The sequence below is a fragment of the Tupaia chinensis genome, unplaced genomic scaffold (genome assembly GCF_000334495.1).
Source record: "Tupaia chinensis unplaced genomic scaffold, TupChi_1.0 Scaffold000305_1, whole genome shotgun sequence".
Lineage (NCBI taxonomy): Eukaryota > Metazoa > Chordata > Mammalia > Scandentia > Tupaiidae > Tupaia > Tupaia belangeri.
In genome coordinates, this window is record NW_006159795.1 from 1,179,297 (window position 1) to 1,201,904 (window position 22,608).

At 39.0% G+C, this 22,608-nt stretch overlaps 1 protein-coding gene and 1 non-coding gene across 4 annotated transcripts in view; one reads left to right on the plus strand and one right to left on the minus strand.

Annotated features, from left to right (window-relative positions):
* Nucleotides 1-22,608, minus strand: part of SLX4IP (SLX4 interacting protein) — a 227,267-nt gene that overhangs the window by 184,736 nt on the left and 19,923 nt on the right. The gene's annotated exons all lie outside the window — the stretch shown is intronic.
* Nucleotides 1,837-1,965, plus strand: LOC114008209 (small nucleolar RNA SNORA72). The gene has a single exon (XR_003549763.1). It is a non-coding gene; the product is annotated as a small nucleolar RNA SNORA72 (small nucleolar RNA).

Below are 22,608 nucleotides of genomic sequence, written 5' to 3' on the forward strand. Positions count from 1 at the left end.
ACGTTTTTGGGGGGGTAGGGATAATAAAGAACAAGTATCAGAGGCTCAAGAATCCTCTCTTTAATAATCATACCTCTCCTGCCCATTTCCCAAGATAATGTGCTTTAAAATGGCTAGTAAAAGTAATACAGGCAGTAAAATAAAATTATAAAAAAAGATAAGTATATTATTACTGGATAAGGAAGGATATATATATATTTTTTTTAATTAATTGTTGTTATTATTATTATTATTATTATTTTGCTATAGGGTATGTAAGCTTGCCCAAGACACAGAGAGAGCCTGAGAAAAAGAAAGTGTGAAATCATTCCCTCAGAGGGCAGGGCCATGTCACAATCCTTTCTCCTTCATTCTCCTCTTGGAATTATGGGCATGCACGCACACTCACCTGGCATTAGTTTCAAGCTGCCTGGTCCAAGACTTGAACTGTGGTTGAGTCCAGTGCCTTAACCACTATGCCACCTGCTGGCTCCATAAATCAATATCTTTACAACAAGATTGTAAACAGCAGTTTCAATCTTCATCAGAGTATCTGACTTTATGTCTGACTCCAAGCTTGAAACCTGCCTTTCACGTTCTCTATTTCCATCGTGAGCAAAAAAAATATCCAGCCTCACTGTCTCTCACATCAGTGAGCAAAAAAATCCAACCTCACTGTCTCTCACATCAGTGACCTGTCAACAGTAAGGTATAGTATAGTGTTGTGAGAATTAAATAGGGTAAGATGTGAAAAACCTCTAGTCTAGCAGGTAGTCAGTAAGCATTTGTTTCTTTTTTTTAGCTACTCCAAGAATCTTAAAAAGGGATTCCAGTAATAAACACAATAAACTCAAACTTCACATCTTCAGAAGCTGAAATAAAATATCTACAGAAGATAGAATCATACATCATCTTAAAATTGGTCTGTTTTCCAGGTGCTATCTTTAATTTGATTACTAATACTAAGGTTCATTTAGTAAATACTAACTGCCAAGTACAGTGTTAGACACCTTTTATGCAACAATTCTATAAAGATTGGAGCTTACTGCTGGCGTGGTGGTTAAGGCACTGGAATCTCACCTTGTTGACAGCAGTTTGAGTCCAGACCCAGAGGCTTGAAAATCATGCCGGGCATATGTGCATGCATGCCCAAAATCTGAAGAGAAGAATGGAGGAAAAGGAACTGCAGCATGGCTTCCCCCCAGGGGATGATTTCTCACTTTCCCTCTCTCTCTCTCTCTCTCTTTCCAGCAAGCACACACCCTCTATGGCAAAAAGAAAAAAAAAAATGAAGATTATTGTCATACGGGAGAGAAAGAACCAAGATCCACAGGTACAAGAAACAATTGAGTCCACCTAATGTGTACTACCCTAACAAGAATTTCCTTCAAAATAAAGTTAGAAATTTGGGAACCAGCAGTTAGCGTAATGGCTATGTCGCTGGACTCCCACGTAGTCGACAGCGGTTCGTGTCCCGGACCCAGTGGCTTAAAACTCACGCCGGGCGCGTGTGTGTGCGTGCCCAAGATCCCGAGAGGAGAATGGAGGAGAAGGGATTGCGGCATGACCATCCCCCCTGGCGGGTGATTTCTAGAAAAAAAAAATGGAGATTATTGTCGTACGGGAGAGAAAGAACCAAGATCCTACAGGTACAAGAAACAATTGAGTCCACCTGACTAATGTGTACTACCCTAACAAGAATTTCCTTCAAAATAAAGTTAGAAATTTAAAGAACAATAGGAACTTCAGAAGCCAAAATATCCAAAATCAATGGCTTCAGTGGCTGCTCTTATCATGGGAAAATCTACATTATTATTCTAATAAGATCTCTTACATGTCTAATAATATTTCTTAGAACTTAAAATTGAACCCTGTTATGATTTTGTGATATTTAGGACAAGCTAAACATTTACCATAAAACCATGTATATGTTTCCAGACCTAGTTCTTTTCTTAGCTCTGGTTTTGTAACACAATGTTCATTATATTCCTCTCCCTAAATAGTTTTAAATTTTTCCATAAAAGGCTTTTTAAAATCTCAAACATACACATACATCCTTCCCATAATTCCTATAGTGAGAGGGTGATTCATGTAAATTTTAAAGAAGGCACCCTTCTCTGGATAATTTTAACCTTTCCTAAAAATAAACATTCCAGTCACCAATCCAGTGAGGGGGCAGCAGCTCAAGAATGCACTGTCATGGCAGATGGAGGATCAGTCATTGTGGGAAGTGAAACAGAGACGCAAGTGGCATCGGAACTGATACAGCAGCATCTGATTCCATCAGGCAACCTTTAATAAGTAAGCATTTCATCAGCTGTTGGAAGACTGCAAAGAGACTAAGCAGCAGTATCTGGTGGCAATTAAAAATACTAGAGCTGCAATGTATATTTTGTTTTCATGCACTAGAGGAAGTACAAATGGAATGCTGAGTCAGAAGCAAAAATGCCGACTCACAGCTGACCAGAGGACTTTTTGGAATGTACTCAGTACTTTAAAATGTAAAATTTAAGATGAGATTTATGCTGCTGAAGGTTAGGTCCTCTCCTGCCTCTCAATGTTATCAATAGAACAGACCTTCAGAAATTCTAGTACAATGACATCTTCTTTGATAATTTTTTTGCAATATTTTGGTTTAATTACCATCATGTACACATTAAAGGATATGAAGGACCTTAAAATGCCTCAATGTACACCAATAATAAAGTGAATCGCAAACTGCAAGCAAAGCAGTAATTACGATTCTCCTTATCTCCAGTAACCAAGAGAACCTTCTCAAGGGTCAGATTATTCTAGCTACCTCCTGGATGCCCCTGAGGCCTCTCTCTAATCTCTAAGTACTCATTATTATGTTCTGAAAGAGGGCCTGTCTATGGGGTTGCCAAGAAGAAACTTTATAATAAATCTCTAAACAGTGAAGTACTAGTGTACAACTCCTGGAGGGAGCTGTACTCCATTTTCTGATGACTGCCATGCCCACCTTTAGGAACCTATCTACTAAGTGATGGGCACTGCCCTTGTGTCAAAGTCAATGGGATAAAGGTGGACACCTGCTTAAACTCATCTCGAGATGTTTGCTGCCGGGGCAGAAAACAACAGTCTTATGGGATATATCACCCAGGAGGTGAGGGGCCACTATAGTTTACAGTGGGCACAGAGAAGCAGAGAGAGGCCAGCAAAGGGAGAGTACAAGGAACCTAGACTATGACCCTGCTTCTTAAAGAGTCCATGATGGAACTGCCTGTGAATAGGGCCATGGGCAGGCAGGAGGCCCTGTCTCCAATCCTTCATGAAGCTCTGTAGCACCATTATATTGGACTACTCTGAGACACTAAGTCTCCTTATCACAAAGTAGCCTTTTACTCACTCAAGTCATTTGCACAGGTTACTTCTTTCCAAGGAGTCCTGACAAGTAGTCTAACCAACCCAGACTAGCTTCAAAATAAGTAGCCTCTAAATATCTTGCCACTAAATAAGACACTGAATTCTCTTGGGCATTTTTTTTTTAATTATGATTTCTGGTTTACATATAATTGATGTATATCTTTGTGGGCCACAATATGTCTTAAAAGGCATGTGTACAGTATATAATGATCAAATCAAGGGTATACACACATTCATTTTCATCACTGAACTTTGTGTCCCACACATTTGTTAATCATTCTACTGGCTTAAAAATACGTATTAAGGGTCAGCAGGTGCATGGTAGTTAAAGTGTTAGATCCCACATGGCCGACTCTGCAGTTTGAGACCTGGACCTGGTGGCTTGAGAAACACATTACATGCATATGTGTGTGCCCGAAATCCCAAGAGGGAATGGAGAAGATGATGGTGGCATGGCCATCCCCCCTTGGGGGACAATTTCTCACTTTCCCTCCCTTCCACTCCCTTTCCACCCTTTCACCCCCGTCTTTCTCCAGCATGCACATGTGCCCTATGGCAGAGCACACATGCCCTGTAGCAAAAAAATCTAAAAAAGAAAAAAAAATTATTAAATTGTCCATACTTTGTATTCTCCTGATACACCATCCTGTAGCTTCTCCCCCTTATTTATACGTATTTTTGTGTCCATCAAAAATCTTCTCACAAACCTCTTATGAAACCTTTAGAGAGTCTCACTGTCCACCCCACAGAATTCTCATCTCGTCCTAGCAGGGGCTTTGACTATATCCACAGAGCTTTTTCAGGGTACTTTATATCCACCTCCCTGACTCAAGTTACATTCTACATAGGATTTCAACAGTCCAGGCAGACTGCCTGCAGCTGAGTCATTCAGGCCAGAGCAGGGTCGGCGGCTGGCTCAGACCTTCCATAGAATGTGTGCAATCCAGGGACCACTGCTGAAAACTCTGGAGCTGGATGCTCCCTAGGTCTCCTGACTGTGCCTGGGCACACAATTATCTAGTGCAGGGCTGCTTCACCTGAGCAGCTCCACATGCTTGCCCCAAAAAAGTGAAAGGCCAGAGAACAAGGAGTATTACTCAAGGCGGGGACCAGGAAGGGCAGGGAAGAAGCACTTCCTCTCACTGGCTATGGCCTGATCCCACAGCTCCCTCAAGGAAAGCCACAGAGGCTTCCAGTCCTGGATGGAGGTACCAGTGGGAGGCAGAGGTAAGTTATGGGCTCTGCAGCCAAACAGCATCATACCAGAAAGCACCCCTGCTGCCTCTGAATCAGCAGGCTAAAGATGGAATAAACTGCTTTCACTTTGGGAGTTTGGCTTAACACAATGAGTGGTAGGGGAGAGAAGAGGAAGTGAACAAGGCAGCCTGTGGAGGTGGAAAGACTCCTCCAGCCCAGACCAGGCAATGCAGCCCAGGCCCCCACAGCCCAGCTGGCCTTCCTTTTGGGGTTAACCATGATCCTTATTTGACCACAATTGAAACAAACATACAAAAAAATCCAACTCCACATAGGGATTTAAACAAAGGACATCGGGGTATCTCAAGAGAGTACAGCTTTTAAAATAAAACTCCAGAATCCAGACACGGCCTGTGGATTCATTAAATAGCATTAATGACTCCCACAAACATTAAGGTTTTGAATGTATCTGCATAACTCTGTTACATGATCTCTCAACATCTCTTTAGACGGAAGAGAATCTTCTTCACAACTTTGGGCTTTTGTAAGGAACACCTCGAAAACTTCACTTAAACAAGTCTTCATCTACTTGATGACCTGAAATACTGTTAGATCAGCAGAACAATCTGAAACATTTTTTAAGGGCTAGCCAGGAGCACAGTGGTTGAGTGTGTCACACAGAAAGCTGGATCCCATATGGTTGACCACAGTTGAATCCTGCCTTGAGAGGAGACACATCAGATGTGTGTGCATGCATACCTAAAATCTTGATGGGATGGAGAAATGGAAGGAGGATGAGGTATGACAATGCCCCATATGGAACATCCTCTATATCTCTTTCATGAGTATATGCACCTTACAGCAAAAACAAAACAAAACAAACAAACAAAAAAAACCTTAAAAAAGAAAAGAAAAGAAAAGAAAAGAAAAGAAAAGAAAAGAAAAAGGAAAAGAAAGACCTGTTATAGGGTAACAAGAAAGGGAAAGAAGGTTGCTAATGTTTTCTGAGTGATAACTCTGTATTGGGACAATTATCCTTAAAGTGAGCTAATGTTAACTTGATTTAATTAACCATATTATTTAACAGGAGTTAAATTTTTTATACATGAATACAAAATCTTGATGACTCAAATCACTCCCAAGGTGCAGGTCGGTATTGAGATCCTGATTCAAACTCAATCTTTCCACTTCTAAAGTCCAAATTCTTTCCACTATAACATGCATGCACACACACACGAACTCCTCAAATAAAAATTTACAATACTGTGGAAATATAAACCTACATAGGCCTTAGAGACTCCCTAATTCTATATCTCATTTAAGAAACTAAAAAGTCACAAGGAAACTATGGTAAACAATCTTCGAAGATGGCTCCAAAAGTTCTACCTCTCCTTTGAATATGTACACTGGTCCTCCCATCAATAGGCAGGGTCAATTTCCTTCTCCTCTTGACCTTGTGATCTGCTGACTAATAGAACGTGGTAGAAGTAACAGTATGCCAGTCTCAGAGAGGCCTTTAGGAACTGAGCAGCTTCCCATTCATGCTCTCTGGGGAAGTCAGCCACCATACTGTAAGGGAGCTCAGGCTAGATCACTGAAGGACGAGGCACCTTGTGCTGATAGGCATCTTGGAAAACTGAACATGGAAGTGAAGTCTCCTTGAGCTTTGTAACCCCACTGCATGGCCCCAAGGAAGGACCCTAGTCAATGTCACCTAAAGCAGAAACAGTGCCCAGGTAGATGTGCTGATACATTGAATTCTCAGCAGTCTAAAGCTGCTCTATTATACAGACAGAGATAACTAAAACAGAAGAGCTTAACTGGCCTGTCCCTAGTCAGGAATTAACAGCAAAGACTAAAATCCAACCTATATGACTTTTTATCTGGTCACTATGTTTAGCATAAACTGACAGAAAAATAGGGTGAATGAGCTAGAGAATGGTGAAGCAGTAAAATGTGATGCTCTGAGAGGCAAAGCCACAGAGGACTTGGAGTTCAAGTCCAGAGATTCCCCCTAAATATGCTGCGCACAAGCGAACTCATGATCTGCAGCAAGCTGAGGCTGGGGTGGATCGTGACATCAAGACTCTGTCAGAGATACAATATATTGCCTTTATCTCTGACACTTATGGAATAAATAAACAAACATAAAAAAAAAAATAGGACACTCAACTGAACAGACTGATGGACCTATGGCTTTCTCATAACATCTCATTCAGAAACACATCTTAACAAAATTACTGTACTCATTTGGTCATGACAGAGTTACAGAGGGTGCCCTGGTATCTCTGTTTCACTAACCTACAATTTCTCATTGCAAACTCCCTGACAGAGACGGGCAATCATCAGCCTTGTCTGTGTCACCAGTGCCGACCTCAGGGCCCTTCATGGCAGGGAACATAATGAAGATTTAACAATTGAGACCTCACATCTGAAAAGAATTAGACTAGTCCTCACTCCGAAGAATTATGAGACCAGGAACAATTAAGAAGTAAATGACAAGTCCCTATAATACTATACAGAACAACACTGTAAAATGACATGCCTAACATGTTAGGCATGTCAATGTATTTCCAAATACCGTAACAACATTGTCTTTTATCATTAATCTGATATCCAGAAGAAAGCTTGTGAAATATCATAGATAATGTTCTTACCTAATAGATAAAAAAAGGATGCTTACAGAAGCGACAGGATTTACATGCAGTTATCTAGTTTTCACAGGTAAAACCAAAGGATGAATTCATGAGTCCTGATTAAAGGTCTGACACTGATTTCATCTTCTAGAAACTTTCCTCAAAAACCTGATGACCTAACTTTCAAGAAGTACTATAAAAGAACCTGGAGTAGCATGAACAGATTATAGAGAATCAAAGAAATGTAGAATTACACATGATCTGAATACTAATCCATAATATATGGTGAATTTTCAGGTAATGAGAACTAGGATGCTAGAATTGGCACATGCCTTGCCAAAAATCTAAATGATGCTATACCTTTGCAGAACAAACAGCATAACACTTTTTCACCTCATATCGCACTTAGAAAATATGGCACATTCGTATATGCATGTGTGTATGTGAGTGTGTAGGGTAACTATTAATAACCTGATGTTCCTAGTAGTCTTAAAATCAGAATATTATTGTCACATGCTATTCACATGCAATAAAGTGACGCATACAGAGGCATTTCCTGGATTACTTAATTGTGGCTATTCCAGGAGGCTACTACCAGATATGTATTTTAAAGGACAATATATAAACACTACAGATCTACATTATTTGGTTAGCAATCAGACTGCTGCACACTTCAGCCATTTCAGTGAGATGTTATTTCCACAGAATTCCCAGGGATTGCGGGATGCTAGAACCCTCTGTCAGTTTCCACCCCACCCCACACTGAGCAAGCATCCCCAGAACTGACTGACAGTAATGATAATGACAAGGTGAGTAGAAAGAGCATTGACAGTAATACCACTATGACCTCAGGGACTTTCCAGCCCCAGTCAATCCTCTCCAACCTTTACTACCAGAACCTGGGCTAGGCTGGATCCCAACACTCTACAAGTTCAAAAGGGATCCTTATTCTCGGCCCATCAAGTCCAGGTTCCTGAATCTGGAATACATGCATGTAAGAGGCAGTCTTGTGTGGCTACGAAAATGCCTTCCCCTGATGCCACTTTGGGAAGTTTTGGTTGTTATGACTGATTCCTACGGCAGTGCTTAGTGCCCATATACCCTTAAAGGAGAAGAAATCTAAACATACATTTGTAAATAGGCTATGGATGAAAGAGTATACACAACTACTGGCCGAACAAACAGGCTTCAAGGGGTTCACGATAATGTAGAAATGAGCCAGTGATTTTAAAAGCACTTAACTTCAGTGCTTCCTTGGATCACGAAGTTGCAAACAGTTACATCTTGAAATATAGAACAATGATGCCCTCTACAGACCTCAGAGAGAATCCAAAGTACTTACTGAGTCCATACATTTGGTGAGAGAGACTAATTTTCCACTATGAATTATGTTTCACACTAGAATAATAGAAACATGTGTTTGGTATATATGAAAAAAATTAAAGCATCAATGTCTAATACTAAGGAGTTAATTAAAATAAAATACAATAATGCCTAGATAATTAAAACCCTACACTGGAACAAATTGTTTTCCTGAAGGAGACAGAGAAGCAAATTTTAAAGATTGTCATTTTGGTTATTAACAGAGGCCCTTCTCATGAAGAATTATTAAAAGTAATTTCAAAGTCGAACTATGGAATCCAAAAAGGAGAAATAAGATGAATTTTTTTTTTCAGAACAGAAATTGAAGACTACTATACGCTGACTACAACTTTAAAAAGGTCAGTAAGAAACACTCAAAGCCTGAGTCACTTTGATGTTCTCCCAGAGCCAAGAGAACATCTCATCTTTGGAATAAAGAAAGTGAGTGGTACAGGGTACCTCAGAAATACTCTAGGTACCCTGGCTTTCTGTCTCTGTCTCTCTTTGTCTCTCTGGCGAGCACATACACTCTACAACAAAAATCTCTCAAGAAAAGAAAAGAAATATTCTAGAATATTCAAGGTCTATGCAGACACAAAATAAACAGTACAGGTCCTTTTTCTTCAAGGAATGAGATTGGGATGGTGTGCAAAAAAGCACATCGATAATTAGATGAAAACAACTGGAGAATATATTGGGTTGGCCGAAAAGTCATGATATATTTTTCTAGGCAAAATGTATCATGACTTTTCGGCCAACCCAATATGTAAGACATGACAACATTAAACTGTACAGGACAGTCGGAGAGCACAAAGTATGAGGGTAATCAACATGGGAACAGTTTACATCATGTGCCAGAGAAAAAATGAGTCATTTGGTGGTCAAGCCTGCAAGAAGCTGATGGGCATGAACCACGGAAGTAAAGGTGAGAAGGCACCATGGAGAAAACTACAGGCCAGATGACTGCAAGGAAATGCAAATGAACCAATTTCAAAGGTAGAGAGCGTTATGTTTCTAAGGTCCAAGATGTGGAAAAAAAAAAAGGCACCATGGAGAAAACTACAGGCCAGATGACAGCAAGGAAATGCAAATGAACCAATTTCAAAGGTAGAGAGCATTATGTTTCTAAGGTCCAAGATGTGGGAAAAAAAAAAAAAAGAAAGAAAGAAAAAGGGTCAAAGTTAAAGAGAAAAGGAACAGTAATTATCAAAGTGCCTTAAATCTGGCTGGAAGAGTTTAGATCTGATTAAACAAAGTTACTCCAGTCACTTAAGCAAGGAAGTAACCTAAAAAAATATGGTGTTAAGAAAACATTACCCTAGCATTTGTGTAGATGAGCTGGGATAACAGGATAAAGAGAGGCACTAAGATTGTCAGAGATAATGCGGAAATACAAACCACAAGGATGATAAAGGCTTGAATTTGTAAGGAAAGGAAAGAGGAGTAAATCCAAGATCCTCTGCAGAGGGAGGATGCATTAAATAGATGAGGATGAACGAAGGGCAGGAAGACATCATGTAGCAAGCCCAGGGTGTGGAAAGTAGTACCAGGGACTGTCAAAGTGAAAGCCAGTCTGGAAGGCTACAACAAACTCAATGCTTAGCCTAAAGTTTTTTAGGGGTCAATGTAGGTACAAATTTCTAGGAGGAAGGTAAAAAGTCAAGAAGATATAAATACAGGAATCAGAAGCCAGGGCTATATTTAAATATATTTTAGTCATCCCAAAGGAAAAGACAAAGAAACAAAACAAACAAAAAACAAAGACAGGTGAGTTCATAAATATGGGGAAAGGATAGGGAAAATGAAGCCCAGAAAACTGGCTGTCTGGCCAGCAAGACAGAAAGAACACTTAGTAAAGGAAGTTTCATTTCAAGTCCAACAAAATCTTTGTTTTAAAGTCATCAAGGGGCCAGAGCAAGCAGATAGCATAGTGGTTATATCACTGGACTCCAATATGGATGACCACAGTTCGAGTCCCGGACCCAGTGGCTTAAAACTCACACCGGGCACATATGCATGTGTGTCCAAGATCCTGGGAGGAGAATGGAAGAAAAGGGATTATAGTAAAGCCATCCCCCTGGGGAAGGGTGATTTCTCACTCTCCTTTTCACTATCTGTGCTCTTTCTCTCCCTGGTGAACACATGTGCCCTAAGGAAAAAAAAACAAAAAAACAAACAAAAAAAACCTCTAAAAATGTCATCAAAGAGCCAGCAATGTGGCATGGTGGTTAAGGCAGCTGGATTCCCACAAAACAGACTGCAGTTGAAGTCCTGGCCCAGGGCTTGAAAACCATGCCAGGCAGGTGTGTGTGCCCAAAATCCCAAGAAGAGAATGAAGGAGAAGGGAGTACGGCATGGTCATCCTCCTGGGGGGTGATTTCTCACTTTCCCTCACTCTCTCTCCTCTCCAGCAAGTGCACTCACCCTATGTCAAAAACCTTAAAAAAAAAAAAGGTCACCAATATTTAGGGCAAAAGCCCTATTTAGTGAGAAAGTACCTGAATTTAAGATTGAGGTTGAACTAATTAAATTACTGTTGGTGGACTTTAGTGAGTTTTATTTCAGTTCTATCAAGTACTCACACATTTAGTTGACTAAGTTCTCCATCAGGGCAATGCTACATAACAGATAATGTTCACTGGACAGCCTACATTACTTTGAGCATGTCATCTGTCACCATACAAACTCTCAATGATCCTATATTAAGAATTATTTCTTATTTAAACGTATTTATTATTTATTGATTTATTGATTTAAATTTGACTAGAGAGGGACAGGCCAAGAGCAGAAGAGGGGAGCGGAGTATGGGGAGTGAGAAAGCAAGCCTCCAGTTCCGAGATTCAAATCAAGATCAGTCATGTTGGAATTCAGCACCCTTAACCACCAATGCCACCTCCTGGTCCCCCTTATGTCTTTAATACATAAAGCGTTTACAAGAAGTAGACAGAATTAAAAAGGAACTAGAAGATGTAGAATTTAAGTATCAGGAAAAGAAATACAGAGTACTTCTTTCCCTTTGAATGACTTTCACAAAGACAAATGTCTATGAACACATTCTTAGGGATAAAGGTTGTACACGTTTTGTTCAAATTTATTTCTAGTAAAGAATATAACCATTCAAAACTTTTGTGATTTATTAGGACATTTCAGTTTTACTATTTCTTAAAATTAAGTAGAATCTCAGTATCTGAAACTCAACTGATAATGAAAATGTTTGCGTAAATCATTTTTTCAACGCAATACATAAAATCAGTGCATCAATGTTCAGTGAACACTGATGACAAAGTCAGTACCACATTCCTCTTTAGAGAGACTGAAAAACCTAGGACACGGGATTTAAGTGGTTCAGTGAGGCAAACCAGCAAGACAAAAGCCTAGTGATCACTTATTTGCTGTTCAATTGTCTCTTCCATGGAGTTTAAAGCTTTCCTCTTTACTTTTTCTATAAAGGGGAAATTACTATCAATTCTTGGGCGTATTTCTTTTTGTGGTATTCTAAGGAATGCAAAGACAAAGGTTAACTGAAATTCAGAGCGGAATATAAAACTGTAATTGCTATAGAGGAGTGGAAAGAAAAACACAGATAGTAAGGATGTAGGGAGATTTAAAAAAAAAAAAAAGTAAAATCTCTCCTTTTGTCCTAAACTTTAGTAGAACGCTAAATGTCTTAAAAGGTGACTCAGGCTTTCTATACTAAAATTCCAGCTTCTGCCTCCTATTACTACCTTAAATGAAAAAGTGGACAATTTGCAACAGTCCTAAAGTAAAAATTTTCAACCTCCTAGAACTGGTGGGAAGGAGGAGGAGGGGGGTCATTGCACACATTCCCTGTGGAAGACAAAGCCAGATCCACATTCCAGGGAAATCTGGCTAGTCCGCGTTTTTCCTTAAATACAGATTGGCCTGTCACTAAGCCAGGCTCTGTAATCTTCCCAGGCTGCCACTGCTAAGGAAGCCAGGAATCCCTTCTAATTAATCAAGCCCTCCCAACAAAAATTTTCCCACCCACAGTAAAGTGGGATGGGGTGGGGGTAAGTAGCACAGCAAGCTTTGTACCCAAAAGAATTCTAGACTTTGGTGTAATACCTAACTAATCCAGAAAAGCAGATGCAGGAAGCAGAGGAAATGATCTACAAACAGAGACACACAATGAGGTAAGAAACTTTCATAGTACTGCTGCCCTAGAAACCCAAGTTGAAAATGTACAGTCATAAGATACAATTATTATGGGAAGGAGGCCTGGCAAAATTCTACTTTTTCAAATATAGTTGACCTTTGAATAATACCATGGTTGGGACACCAACTCCCTATATAGTCAAAAATTAGTGTGTAACTTGTCACTATCCCAAACTTCACTAATAGGCTACTATTGGCCAAAGAAAGGCTTATCAATAATATAAACAGTTGATTTATATGTATGTGGTATATTATGTGAATTATATTCTATATTTTTACAATAAAGTAAGCTATAGGAAAAAATGGTAAGAAATCACAAGAATTTATTGAAAATAATTTGTATGTTAAGTGTACCAGTGCAGTTCAAACAGCTGTTGTTTAAAAGTCAACTGTACTTCTTCTTATTATTATTTAAATTTGACCAGAGAGAGCTAGAGGAGAAGAGGGAAAGTGAGAAATCAAGCTTCCAGATCCAGGATTCAAATCAGTTGGCCATGTGGGAGTTCAGAGTCTTAACCACCACGCCACCTTTTGGCCCCAAGTCAACTATACTTCTTTTTGTCTTTTTAAGAATTACAGAGAAACAGAGGGAGAGAGAGAGAGAGAGAGAAAGTGGGAAAGCAAGCCACCAAATCCAAGGACTTGAACCATGGCCAGCCATGTGGGAGTCCTGCATCTTAATCAAAATGCCACCTGCCAGCTTCAGTCAACTATACTTCTAAAGCAGGGAATGAACCTAATAATTTTCCCAATGGAGACATCATGAATATTTGTTGATATTTTTAAATAATAACTTAGCATTTAGGTTTCTTTTTCTTTTTTTTTAGAATTATTGTATTTAACTTTACTTATTTGTTTTTAATTTGACCAGAAAGAGGCAGAATGAGTGAGAGAAAGAGAGAGAGAGAGAGAGAAATAGAGAGAGAGAGAAAGTGAGAAAACAAGCCACCAGGTCTGGGACTCGAACCATGGTTGGCCATGTGGGAGTCCAGCACCTTTAACCACCACACCACCTGCTGGCCCCTAGGTTTTTCTTTTCAATTCAGTTTCGTATTTTAATGGATAAACTTCCATGAAAACATGTTATGTGTCCGTGTCTAGTTCTTACTTCCACTCATGAAGGAAACAGCCTTGCCTTGGCCTTGCCAATTAATAATTAACCCCATCCTTGCAGCCACTTTGGCCTAAGGAACTTTCTTGAATGCCTTCTCTGACAGGGCGCAAGGTGGTGAGAGTACAGAGGATAAGATGATTTTGACTTGTGCTGTCTAATAGTCACCTGTGCCTATAAGCATTTAAAACGTGGCTAATAACACATAGGAGATGCTGTAAGGGCATTTCCAAATGTACTTCAGTGGTTTGTGGTGTATGTATGTACACATGTTCTATACATAAATTATATAATATTACATATACATTATAAACATAAATTTTATATGTGCATGTTATATACACATATTATATATATGCATGTTACATAGTGTGTTTCTGTGTGTGCATGAATACATAAACACATGTACATATACAAATGTCCACATATATATGTTTATATAGGTGTTATTCAGACTTCACAGGCAGTAATGTCTTTGTGGTAACTACTCAACTCTGTCATTGCAGCATGAAAGCAAATGGGAGTAACTATATTACAGGAAAACTTTATTTACAAAAACAAGGAGCTGACATGTGAGCTGGGATATTATGACCACTAATCTAGACCTTTATCCTGTCCTAAAAAGTTTATAATTTGGGAAATGTTAAAATACTGAGATGGGTACTAAGCTTGTGTTAAGCATGCTGTCTCCCCTCAGTAGATATGTGCCTGCTACTTCTTTCAGCTGAGATGATTCAACAAAATATCCTACACACCTCCCTGCCATGAGCTGGAAGGCCCAGAAGGCTAGAAACCTGAAAGCTGTAGTTCCAAGGATTGTCATATCCCATGTACAGCTGTCAATTATTTGAAAATCTGGTGTCAGAGGTAGCTGTAAGATAGAAGAGCCTAAGACCAGAGCCACGGTGTTAAAAGGACAGAAGTACTCATATGAAAGAAGACCAGACAGATCTTTAGAAACCAGACTGGGACGACTTAAAACAGCTGGGCCCTCAGTTTCCCTTTCTGTTGAGGAAAAAATGGAAATTCCCCCAAATGAAAATTATTAAAAGTTGAACTAAAAGTAAAGTATCTTTCTAAGTTGCTTGGAAATATGGTGTCTATTTAAATTTTAATGGCCAGAATAAGGTTTGAGACTGGTTGGGGGAGAGAGATGACCTTCAAATGGAAGTGAATTTACAATGTGTCCATGAAAACTTTTCTCCTGCAATGCTCCAAAAATTCTGTAAAGTTGTCCAAGTTGTCCATGTTATTCTAATGAACCAACACCAATTCTTCTTAAAGAACCCGTAACCCGTAACTTCCCACCTTCTCTGCCTTCTCACTGTGAATAGTTATAGTTAATAACATGAGCCATGATTGTGGGTCATGGGTCCCAAAACTCCTACTTCAAGTTACAAGACAAGGTTTCAACTTAAATTCTTAAGCTGTTTTGCTGGACAGAAATTGTTAGACAACTGAATAATTACTGTGGTTGGGTTGCCAACTCCCCAGGTAGCACACAAAAGCCATTGACTGGTGCCAGAAACCTGATGATTGCCTGTTCTCAAAATAGAAATTAATTACATAAGGACTCACCAATCAAGAAAGCCCATTAAACAGTCATGCCCTCTAGAACCAATCATTGAGCTGATTGTGCTCCTAAGACCCATATCCTTAATTTTGCCCTTGAACCTGCATGCTGGGAAGAAGTGAAGGCAGCCCTGTAGCTCAGCAGTTAAGTTCTATGCACATGGACTTGGATCTCACATGGCCATCTGTAGATCAAATCACAGACATATGTGCATGCATTCCAAAAGTCCTGATGGAATAGAGCAATGTAGGTAAAAAGGACTGTGGCATGACAACCCCCCAAAGGGTTGCGTGCACACTCACTCACTCTCTGTCTCTGTCTCTGTCTGTCTCTCTGGTGAGTACATGGGCCCTCTGGCAAAAGAAAAAAAATGCATTCTAGGGATTTTTTTGGGGGAAGATTGGCCTTTTTCAGTAATAGCTACCCCCTCTCCTTGCTTTGAGTGTGGCAATAAAGCTGCACTTTTTCACTCCACCCATCATGATCATGTCTACAGTTTGATTTGAGGCACGAACTTGGTTGAGTTTAGTAACACTTTCTTCACTTGAAGAATAAGTTCTTGGCATGGATAATTAATAATACCATACCAAGTGAAGTCTTTGAATAAACCAACCAGATGCAGGCAGCAAACTATGTGATTTATCAGCTTTTCTATTACTTTGGAAACCATATTTTATCCAAGTATTCTTTGACCAAGACTGTCAAAAGTAGAACCTCTGTATTAAAAATGCGCAAAAATTCCTTTTCAATTTTATTCATTTTTCTACAGGGTGTGTGCACTGGCCAGAGAGAGACGGAGAGAGGGATAGTGAGAAAGCATCCCCCAGGGAGGATGGCCACATCACAATCCCTTCTCCATTCTCCTCTTGAGATTTTGGGACGCACACACTTCCAGCGTGCTTTTTAAGCTGCAGGCCCATGACTCAAACTATGTAGTTGGCCATGTGGGATCCAGTCACCTTAACAATCATCCACTTGCATTTATATTAACATATAGATACAGATTAAAATGACATTTCAAAATCAAGCCTCTTCTTCCCTGTCCAGCCCCCACCCCAATTCTCATTCACGAAGGGAAACCACATAGAAAATCTTACCTATTTGTTCTGGTATTTATAATACTATAATTTCTTATTATTTCAATATTGCTATTATATTCCATATATACTATGCATGAAAAATAAACACTCAATGCTTACACACACCCTCCCACATGTCTCTTTCCCAGCCTTCCAATATTTGGAGTTCACAATATTATGAAATGTAGCCTTTGTTGAATGCTGAGCCATGTAGTATACTACACACTTTCTTTCCTAGCTTGAGCAATCTTTTGTTTACGTAGAGGTAAAGATTGCATCAGTTTTCTTTTGTTTAGTTTCCCTATTCCTATGACTAGAGCATTTTCATGCTCTTTAGTAGGTCTAAAAAAAAAATAAAATCTCTTCTCCATTCACTTCAATACTTGAGCTATTTTAAAAGGGGATCTTCAGAAAGTTGATATAAAATGTTTATTATTATTATTTATTTTTTGAGACAGATAGACAGACAGAGACAGAAAGCGAGAAGCCCTACTCCCCCCAAGAAGGATGGCCACATCGCAATTCCTTCTCCTCCATTCTCCTCTCAAAATTTTGGGCACATGCACACATATATCCGGTCTGATTTTAAGCAGACAGGTCTGGGGCTTGAACTATGATTGACAACAGGGGGGTCCAGCACCGTAACTGCTATGCCATCTGACGGTCCCAAAAATGTTTATTATTAAAAACTATGCATAGGTTTCAAAAAAATTTATACCAAGTAAATTTGTACTTAAATTCCATTTTTCCACAAACAATTTTTAAAATTTCTTTCTTTCTTCCCTGAAAGAGACAAATAGAGGCACGTCCCCAACAGGATCCTGACACCACAGTCCATCCCCAATCTCAGCTGGCCTTGACCATGGGCATGCTTGTACCTAGCACACTCAAAAAGTTTCTGGAACACGAAACTAGGACCTTTCCCAGGTGGATACAATTGCAGTTGCATTGCCAGTGTGCCATGACTTGGCAACTTCCATTAATTTTTTGAAGGCTTCTAATATTTATTTCATTTTTGTTGTTATTGTTGGAGTCATTGTTCATGGAACCCTTTATTCAATTCCTATCAGTCTGACCACCATGGGACTCCTTAGTCCTTCATCTGTTGAAGCCCTAATTTTCTCGATTCCATATCTGATCCTTTCTCTGTTTATGCTGTCATTTTGAAAAACCACATCATTCCTAAAATAGGGTGAGGAGAAGGCAAACTGATGCAAAGTCTCCATTCTACTATAACATGTGAGTGAAATTGGGCTATAAAGAAAATTCTGAGTGAAAACTAATTTTCTTAGATTTTTTTCGGTTTTGTTCTCGTGTCTCCTAAGCTAATGCTGCTGAAAAGGAGATTCTGATTCTTCAGCCTCTATATCTGATTTTTTTTTTTTTTGAGAGGTTTTTGCTATAGGGCGTGTGCGCTTGCCAGAAAGACAGAAAGACATCCCAGAAGGGATGGTCATGCCGCAATCCCTTCTCCTCCATTCTCCTCTCGGGATCTTGGGCACGCACACACATGCACCTGGCATGAGTTTAAGCCACCGGGTCCAGTACTTGAACGGCGGTTGGCTACATGGGAGTTCAGTGACATAGCCATTATGCTTACTGCTGGTCCCGAGCCTCTATATTTGATTTTTAAAAGTTTTTAAATTTTCTCTAAATTCACAATATTCTGAAATAGATATAGCTGAAATTGATATATAAGACTGATATACTTTAGTGCAATTCTTTTTCACCAACTTTATTAAGCACCTGCTCACAGTCCTTTTAAATAAGAACTGTGTGTTCTTCATTTCTAGCAAATTTTATTGCATTCTTTCTTTTATAATTTTTCTATCATTTTCTTTGCTTTTCTTTTAAGAACCCTAACTTTTCATATCAAAACTGAATCTCTAATTTTCGTGAGTTTTCTCATCAATTTAAGTTTCTTTGATTCTTCCAGAGAAAGAGACAGAAAGATACATGCACCACAACAGGGTCTTCATCCCACAATCCACCCCAAGTCTCATCCAGCTAGGATCACAAGCACATGTGTGTGCACCTCCAAGCATACCTCTGCACATAAGGTCCTTCCCATATGACCTCAGCATTGTTGAGGGTTGAGTCACTGCTGCACCACTATGGCCAACCCCTTCTCTTGTTTTTATCTATTTTATTATTTCTCTGTTCCACTTTGTGGATAGTATTCCTCAAATCTCTCCAAACATTACTGTATGTTTATTTAACCACGTTTTTAGCTGGTAAGAGATTTCTTTTCTATTCACAAGAATTTCTCTTTGGGGCCAGCAGGTGGTGTAGTGGTTAAGGTGCTGAACTCCCACCGGACAACCACAGTTCAAGTCCCAGACCTGGTGGCTTGAAAATCAGGCTAGGTGCCTATGTGTGCATGCCCAAAAATCCCAGGAGGAGGATGGAGGGGAAGGGACTGTGGCACAGTACCCTCCCAGGGGGTGATTTCTCACTTACCCTTTATCTCTCTTTGGTAAGTACACCTTATGGCAAAAACCTTAAAAAACAAAAACAAAAACAAACTCTTTTTGATAACATCCTGGTCTTATTCCATGGTTATAAAAGCTTCCTTTTTTGCTTTTATGATACAAGTGATTTTGTATTTAAAGTCTTCTTTTTTTACCTAGAATCTCTGACCTTCCAAGTTTATTGATTCACTTTAGTCTCTGTTTCTCATATTTTTCCTTAAATCTGTGTTGATGCTCTTGACTTGTTCATAATTAAAACAGAAAGGAAATGATGACAGGGAACTGTGTGTACATTAGTGGAGCTTACTGACTAATGGGATTTGGACAACTAGTATGAAGTCATATGTTTGGATGGACAATCCCAAGTAAGGGCTACATTAATATCAGATAAACAGGCTCAGCTGAAGAAGTATTACTAGAGAGTTTTTTACAGTGATTAGAGGTTTAGTTCAACAAATAGATATAGTAACAGAAATTTGTACACATCTATAGCCTCAGAACATATACATAAAGTAAAAGTTGATAAAACTAAAAATAGAATTATATAAATTTAAAATCATAAGTAGAGTTTTTAATATGCCTCTCTTAACTGATAGAACAAGTAGATAAAAATATTAGTAATACATCTGACATTTACAGCACAGTAAACAAACCTAATTTGATTCAACTGATAGAACAAGCAGATAAAAATATTAGCAATACATCTGAATTTTACAGCACAGTAAACAAACCTAATTTGATAAGTATTTCACAATTGATAATCATCGCATTGTTCAAGTACTTATGAAACATTTACCAAAACAGAGAAACTTTGCTTAAAGCCAATAACAAAATGATTTTTAGAAAAATCACAAATACTTAGAAGATATACACTATGTACTTAATAACTCATGTATCAAAAATGAAAGCACAATGAAAATTAGAATAACAAAATCCTTACCTTAACTGTATCCCTATCAAAATATGAGGGATACAGTTAAAGCAGGAAATATTCAGAAATTTATAGCTTTAAATGTACATATTAGAAAAGAAGGCAGCTTGAAATCAATGATATAAGTTTCCTCCTTAAGAAACTGGAAAAAAAAGAAAAGAGCCAATTTACCCAAAGAAAGTAGGAATGAAATAATAAAGATAAGAAATCAATGAAGTAGGAAACAAATATACTACAAAAAAAATCAAAATCAGAAATTGGTTCTTCGAAATAACTAATAAAATTAATAAACCACAAGCCATACTAATCAATAATCAACCCTTTGGAAGATTCCAAGTTTGACTGTCAGAATATCTGGAACCAAATTAACAGAAGCAGAAAAGCTGAGAGTTGGGATACTAATGTGCTAGAGTACAGAAGAGAAAAGGAAGTTGAGAATAAAGTCATTACAGCTAAGCCCAGATAGCTGTTTGTACCCTCTAAATGTAATACAATGCTTAATAGATAGATACACTTATATAATACTTTCTGGTTCATATGAATATAAATTTCTTAGGGTAGGAGCTACTGAATAGATCTTTCTACTTAATTCCTTTGAAAATACAACTAAAAAAATTCTCTGCTCACTGACCAAGAGAAACAACATGGAAAATTGCCACCCCTTCAAGTATCTTAAGGAGGGAGCAGACAGAAATGGAAGAACAGCAAGTAAGTGAGGAAGAGTTTTGCAAAACAAACAAACAAAAAAGGCCAAGTTTGTGCCAGACTCTGTTGCGGGTTTTAAAGTTATATTACCCACCAGGTGGTGGGACCCCAAGCCATGAAATTAATATCAAATCTGGTCCTAAGCCAGTGAAATAGCAATGACTCCAGTAGAAATAAACTTGAAACTACTCAACTGCTTTGCAGGGCTCACAGGTTTTTCCATCTGTGTATGTGTGTGTGTGTTTGTGTGTGTGTGTGTGTGTGTGTGTGTGTGTAGACTGTCATTGAAAAAGAATGCATAATCAAAACTTATAACACAGAAACAATGCAGCAATTTCAATGATCTGTTTACTCCATATTTAGTAAAGCAAGCATGGAGTAAATAATAGAACCATCTCAAAGAAACTATAAAATAAGTTACTTTAAAATTATTAAAGGGAAAAAAGGAGGAAATGGAAACATATTGAAAAAAGTAATAGGGCAACTATGTAAAAATTGAACTAGCAGACTGAATTTTTAAAAACTGAGGGACCAGTAGTTAGCATAATGGCTATGTCGCTAGACTCCCATGTAATTGACCGCAGTTCGAGTCCTGGACCTGGTGGCTTAAAACTCACGCCAGGCACGTGTGCATGCGTGCCCAAGATCTCAAGAGGAGAAAGGAGGAGAAGGGACTGCGGTGTGGCCATCCCCCTTGGGGGGTGACTTCTCACGTTCTGTCTCTCTCTCTGTCTGTCTAGTGAGTACATGTGCCCTGTAGCAAAAGCCTCTCCAAAAAAAGCTGACCAAAAATGGGGGCCAGCAGGTGGCATGGTGGCTACGGGCACTGGTCTGACCACAGTCCAAGTCCTGGACCTGGTGGCTTGCTTTCTCACTTTTCATCTCTCTCACTCGCTCTTATTCTGTACCTCTCTGGTCAAATTAAAATAAATTAATTAAATTAAATAATTATTTAAACAAAAAGAAAATAACCAAAAACAACTTCTGAAATAAAATATGCTGTCACTAAAACAAGTTAAGAAGTTAAACAGAGACAAAGAGATTTCAGTGAACCAGAAGATGTCTGATTATAATGGACACTGAACAGAACATAGAAAAATAGGAGAAGAAAAGAGGAAAGGGCAATTAGTCATGAAGCACTCACAGAAGACTACGGGAGCATTCACTGGAGAAAGGATGTGGTGACAACAGTAGCAAGTGTGCAGGTCTCCTGCTGTCACTTGGGAAGTACACAAAACTGGTGGGGCTTAATACCAGACATGTAGAAAGGGATCCCAATGCTTGGGTCATTGAACTTATAAGTTATACGATTGAGGAAGCACTGACTCTTTGCCTATATGATCCTTTTTGAGGCAGGGATAAAAAATCACATAGTGATGTGCAGAACCTGCAATATGTTTCAGAACTTCGTCTCTAATCTTATCCTAGTAGCTTGATACTCATGGATGGGGTAACTCCTCTGCCTTCCAGGATCTGCAAGCTAAGTTCAGGACATGCAGATACAACCTGCAGTATGGTATCAAAATCTGCCATTTCAGTATGTACAGCTTGGAAATTGACAGATTCATCTCTGGCATAATTAAAGGTCTGAAGTCTACGTTTTGTGTTTAAGCAGGATTGTCTGCCCTACTAGGCCACAGCCACTTTCAAAAGAGCTTTCCAAGAGGCACAGGTCTTCTCTAGCAGATAGCCTGGAAGGGTTCAGTCTTTGACAAGTTATTCTCACTCCTCCAGCTTATAAGATAGAGTCATATGAGACTATTCAACAAATTATGAATAATAGTTGTAGGAGACATTGAGGCAGCTGGATCTCACATGGTTTACTACATAGTTTGAGTGCTGGACCCGGAGGGTTGAGAAACATGCCATGTGAGTGTGCATGCATGTCTTGAATTCTCGAGAAGGAAATGGAGGAGGAGAAGGGATTACAGTGTGGCCATCCCTCCAGGAGGGGTGATTTCTCACTTTCATTTTTCTGTCTCACTCTCTTCCTTACAAGTACAT